At 32.2% G+C, this 6,721-nt stretch overlaps 1 long non-coding RNA gene across 1 annotated transcript; it reads right to left on the bottom strand.

Annotated features, from left to right (window-relative positions):
• Nucleotides 1-1,636: 1,636 nt before the first annotated feature.
• Nucleotides 1,637-5,399, bottom strand: LOC109121326 (uncharacterized). Its single transcript, XR_002028726.1, has 2 exons — nucleotides 5,276-5,399; nucleotides 1,637-1,901 (listed from the first exon to the last, which is right to left on the bottom strand). It is a non-coding gene; the product is annotated as an uncharacterized lncRNA (long non-coding RNA).
• Between the last annotated feature and the right edge of the window lie 1,322 nt (nucleotides 5,400-6,721).

The raw sequence follows: 6,721 nt of genomic DNA, 5'->3' as shown, positions 1-6,721 counted from the left end.
ATAGGAGAGACCATGCTACTTAATCAAAAAATTTAAATTGGAGAATACATGAAACAACTGTTTGGTGCTAAACCCAAGCTATCACAAGACTGTGTCTGACGTCAAATAGATTTCTTAGTTTGTAGTTACCTTCTTCCGAAGTCGGTGTTAATATATCAAAGTTAGCTCCTCTCTTAGACTATTCCATCAAGAACGACTGCATAAATAGTGTGAGACCTACGACGTAATTACTGTTTTTCTTAATCAAAAGATTCAATTTCTTTCTAGACGTCTTCATCCTTCATGCAACATATCTTCAAGCATATGTAATTTTATCACAACAAAATTGACATTTCATAATCTAATAAAAATCTTCTCAATTTAAGCACAAAATTACAAAAGAAAAATATTTTGACAAATAATTCAAGAGATTATCCTCAAAATCCTATCAAAAGAAAAAACTAATTGCAGCCGAACAAATCTATTATAAAATACGAAGCCGAAAAACAAAGAACAAATATATACAAAATTAAAAGGGACTTGTGTCAAATTAACGGTAAGAAAAATTATCTAAAAGTATATAAAACACACATAATATTACAACTCATTCTCCTAAGAGAACTATCATCATATAAACCCAAAAAATAACCAAGAATATCATACAAAATTTATGGGAGTTACTGCTGACATGTTTCTCTACCCAAATAAATGCTCATACCATTATCAAAATAATAACGCGTTTTGCCCCCGACGATTTCATCATATAATAATATGATGATTGAACTAAAAAATCGATTGTATTGAGAAATTGAAACCTAAAATTAAAGGAGAGAATATATATGTGATGAAGCATGCTGATGAGAAAATCTTTTAAGAGTGGTATAAGCTGTGAAAATAAAACTAATGAAAATCTTTTACTTGATTTGATAAACCATGTAATAATATTATTGAAAGTATATACTCTTTTTAGTGCAAATTTATAGAATGTTGTAAAGAAGGTGAAAAGGTTATTACAGGAAAGATGTCAGAAACAAAACATTAATAGTGAAATATTTACATGTAACAACTAAACAATTGAAAGACATACTAAATATTTTTTGAATACGAAGCAATTTTTTACTTTCAGATTTAATGCACATAGTGAAATGTTTTCTTTAAAAATCTTTTTACCGTACTTTTTTTAGGTGAAGAACATATTAAATTTTTTTACAAGATTTAGGGGTATTTTTCGTAAACAATCATAAAAATAATAACAATAATTAGTATTAAATAATAGTATGATATTTAGTATAATATGATATGATTACGATTGAATAGTAATCGATTAATTATGTATTTATATATTTTAATTTAATAAAGGGGTAAAATGGTGATACAACTTCACTTTAGAGGTTCCCACTTTTAGTAATATATGATATGTCATAATACATAATTAGACCTTAAGTCTCTTTTCCATCCTAGACTAAACATCATAAGTGTACTTTAGGGACACGACCCTTACAACATAATACATAAGTGTCACATCCGGGGAGAACCCCCTAGAAGTAACATGACGTGCTTTACCTCTCGGTAGTCTTATACAAGACCATAATTATAAATTATCGCATTGTAATAGTAAATTTAGCGGAAATTTTAAAACTTTTCACAGCACATCATATTCTAGAAACATCACTTCCATTATATAAGAATATAAGTCATACTAAATAGTTAGATTGTAAGTCTCTTTTGTCATCTTAGACTCAAGATCATAGAATAGATTAGGTACACGACCCTTTAACATCATAATGTAATACTTAAGTTATTATTATACATTGAATATAAACTTGATGTAGGAAATCATTGGAACATAAGAAATCCTTTCTTGGGATTGGAAAAATATTTCAAGTTCTTCACCTTAGTGAAATCCATTAAGCATCTATAACCTACACTTTGTGCAAAAAGGTAGAGAAGAATGATGTTAGTACAAGAATGCACTAAGTATGACAACCATGAAAAAACATGCATTTAAAATGGGACATTTTACTTGAAACCATGCATCATGCTTTTTTTTTTGTGAAAACTTCATAAAACCTTGATACAATAGTATTTATTCCATTTACATATTTCATATTGGAATATACAATAGTCTCACATCATGTAGAACCACACATTGCATTTAAGTCATATAAGTCACCACTTTACAGTTAACCCCCTTTCAATTATAGTGAACTTATTTCATTTTATAGTGAAGTCCTTCCTTTTACTTTAACTCCTTATCTTCTCAAGTGACCCTCTAGTCATACTTTGTGCAATGTATAGACAATGTCCCATAACACTATCCACACTCAAACATAACATTAAGGCCGCTAAGAAATCATGCATACAACCTCCATTAACCTAACATGTGCATTCATAGAAGTATTTCATATAATAATATAATATACCTAACACACATTTGACCCAACATGCTTTAGGCACTAAATAGATGGACTCATAACAATACCATATACAAGTCAAAACTTCAAGCATAATCATAGCTAGGCAATATAACATTAACATACTTGGACTTCACCTCATAAGAATCACATTGAACCCTTCTCATAATCCCTTCAGGTGTCTAATTATGCAATGTACATGTGAAGTCCCATAACCTCACACATACTAGGTAAACCTAAAATGTTACTACCCTTAACATGCATTTCACACGTCAACAAGACAAGCATAGAGAACCTTCTTCATGTCAAGAAAGACTTCATCATATAGTCAACAAGACCCATACTATGCATATAAGGTAAGACCACATCACATAAGCTCATTAAGACTCATACCATGCATATCATCACAACATGTAGACAACACTACAATATCATGTTCAAGGACAATAAATATAATCATATACATTAAAACACCTTCCTAGAACCTTCTTCAAGAGGTACTTGTGCTATATATGTGGTTTCATTACTTCCACCTGTCCTAAGTACCTTTCTTTAGGTTATCCTATTTAGGGTCTATTACTTTACTTCCATTGTCGATTTTACTTTAGGGAAACTATAGCCTTAACATATACTAAGACCATGGCTGCTAAAAATGTAATTTGGTGTTGTAGAGACAAACACCAAAGAAAGGTTCCCTACTTAGCTAAAGTAAAACTTTAACACATGCTAGCATACTATGTGATATCATTTGCTAGATCCTATGTGACAAGAGTAGTTTATGGGACTTGGGGGCCATCAGGGAAACACAAATCTATGCCCTTTTTGGACAATGAGGTTTTCCACCCTGTGAGGTCTATGGGGAACCCTACCTTCCATCCTTGGGAAGTTTTCACCCCCTCATCTACAAGTTCACTCTGTATTAAGGTAAGTTTCCTTTATTGAAAAACCTTTATTACATTGATTTATAAAACATAGGCTTACGACATTTAACCACTCATATGCTTATCTCATAGGTTATAGATGAGAGTTCATCAACCTAAGTCATGTCAGAAACCCTTGTAGTTGGACATAGCATATTCAAAGCACCATCTAGTTTAGAGTACTCTTGGGAACACCTTCCAAGCGCCCCTCTTTTGACTAGATCCTCATACATGTGTGTGTATACATATATGTGAGAAAACCTTTCACATAAACACATTAAGGCAACACATGTTAATACTTTACATTATTAGTGTATAAGTGTATAGGTGTAACTATATTGGCAACCCTTTCATATAAACACATTTAGACATTACGCACATTCATAACATAACCATGCATTCATATTCATGCACATAGGAATACCAAACCTAGGAATTATCCTATCAAGGCACACATGTGCAATGCATAGACAAGGTCCCAGACCCTTGCCCATACTAGTACACCTATCAAGTCATCCCAGTTAAGGGATACAGTTCATACTTCATAAACATATACTTAACATGCATAGTAGTATACATTAGTGTATAACGGAATTATCCTTTCATTAGACAACATGAATTGATACTACTTGATAAGCATGCATGAGGTGTGTGTGTACATTGGACCACATGTTCACATAATGGAAACAATCCTAACATTGTGTTATCCACCTTAAAAATATCACAATACGCATTTAAGTCCCTTGAACCATAGAGCACACACCACAAAATAACACAGGAGACAAGACATCTTCTTGAATGTAAGACTCCTAATCAATCATAAGACCACACATTCATGTAGAGGTTCATAGGTAGGAATCATACTACACAATAGAATTCAAACATCAACACGTAGACCATACCGAGCCCTAACATAGTGTAGAGGAAACATCATCAATATAACCTAGATCAAAAACTAACATTGGAGACTAGGGATAATACTTCACATTGTGTGATCATAATAACCACACTATCAAGATAAAATTGCCTTCAAGTCCACAATCACATCACATATAAAATGACAATAAGGTAAAAACTGCCACCATAAGTGGACCATACCACACAAGGTCATACATGGCTACATCAACTAGCATTTCTATAAGAAAAGTAGAGACAATAGATCAAACTTACGATTCCCCTAAGCTTTGATAATCATTGATTATTTCCAATAATTTAACATCAATAAAAGTAACAGTATCTAAAAGTACAATTTCATAAAGGAACCGTATTTCAAACATCATAGTTTTGAAGATCGCATTAGGTACAATACTTCCTTTAGTCTGTAAAAGTAGATAAATATAGATCAATTTACCCAAAACCTTCTCCTTCATCATCATTTATTACTCATTCAATAATTCATATTCAATTGACATGATTAAAAATAGTAATAGGCAATTCAACATAATTGAAATATAATTCAATCAACATAGAGTCAAGATTTGAAGACCACATTATAAGCCAATTTTTGAATTTAGGAGGATCATGGGCTCATCATAAAATTGGATTGAAATTCATATTTAAAAAAGTAGATAATCGTCAATTTATCATAAACATTCTTTTGAAATCAATTTGAGACAGAACTCATTCAATAATTCATATTCAATTGACATGATTAAAAATAGTAATAGGCAATTCAACATAATTGAAATATAATTCAATCAACATAGAGTCAAGATTTGAAGACCACATTATAAGCCAATTTTTAAATTTTGGAGGATCATGGGCTCATCATAAAATTGGATTGAAATTCATATTTAGAACAGTAGATAATCGTCAATTTATCATAAACATTCTTTTGAAATCAATTTGAGAAAGAACTCATGACTAGATTGGAAATTGGGAATTTTATTCTTCGAATCATGTTTGAAATCCTCGATTGACTCCTTAGATGAATGGGTAAATAAGTATGAAGGATCACCATACCTTATTTATTGAATGCACATGATAAATTTGAGAATAAACTATGAAAATCCACCCTATAGGTTGAACTTATGTTTTCCCTCGAATGGAGGTTTGAGAGAATTTGGAGAAGAAGAGTGAATTGGGATTTTTTATTTTCTTATCGGGTATTATGTTTTTGTCTTGGAAAAGGGGTTAAATAAGTCATAAAATAATTCTATAACCATCCCTTTAATTTACCAAAACACCCACATAATTATTGGGACTTTTAGACATGTCAAAATTGACTTTAAATCAACGCAATCGGAGATGGGAGTGGGCTGCGCGTCGCGGGGTAGCCTCCGTATTCTGCCCCTTATAATTTTTAGGACAATGAGGTGCGTGATAGCTGCGCTCGCACAAGGCAAGTCCCAAATCTTGGCTTGCCTGCTGCCTTGGGCAGCCTCTTGTCTAATGATTAGGTCCACCTTAGGGCCCTTTGGGTGTTCTCCGGGTAGTCGTACCCGGACGTTTTGACCCTTAACATGTATAAGGTAATAGGGTCAAATTACACTTATTTTAAAACTCAAGACAATACATGAAAACAAGGCCAATATACAAGGACACACAAGCACGTCTAAAGGGCTAAATTTCAAACCTCTTAGACATTCTTGAACGTTTGATCTCCAAACTTCATGAAACTTAACACACTTCCTATAAACATCATTATAACTCATATAAGGTTCTCATGATCCCATAATAAAACATAAGTACATAAAAACACTTAAGTCCCTTCGCGACTATTCGTCGAACGTCTTGATCGTCCCTTGACGTTTGACTTTCAAATCACCTCAAATAAAGTATACATACTATAAAACACTTAATGAAAAGATTTTAAAAAATTAAGACACATTTGAGGCTCTAGGAACCTGAATGCATTTTCAAGGTCTTACAATAAGTATAGTACTAAAGACTTACACTAACCTAATCATTAGGACATCCTTGGACTTAAGGATTCCTTTCCTTGAACTTGGGAATCACATATCAAGATCCTCATTTATAAATACATCCTTTAAGCATACATAAACTACACTTTGTGTAAAAAGTATAGAATAATGGAGTTAGTGCAAGAATGCACTAAGTATGGCAACCATGCAAAAACAAGCATTTAAAAGGGACATTTTTCTTGAAATACATACATGATGCCTTTTTGTGAAATCATTATAAAGACTTGATACAATATCATTTATATCATTCACATACTTCATATAGACATATTCAAAGGCCAAACATCATATAAAATGACACATAGAATTTAAGCAACATTTGAGGCCACTTTACAGTGAGCTTTTTTCACCCTACAGTGAACTATTTTACTTTATAGTTAATTCTTTTTATTTCAAACTTCTTGACTTTTCCAAGTAACTCTTCTAGTGATACTTGGTGCAATACATGAATTATGTCCCATAATACTTTTCATGTTCAAGGTTC

Source organism: Solanum lycopersicum, chromosome 10, assembly GCF_036512215.1.
Source record: "Solanum lycopersicum chromosome 10, SLM_r2.1".
NCBI lineage: Eukaryota > Viridiplantae > Streptophyta > Magnoliopsida > Solanales > Solanaceae > Solanum > Solanum lycopersicum.
Note: the sequence above shows the minus strand (reverse complement) of the source record. Positions and strands in the feature narration are given on the sequence as shown.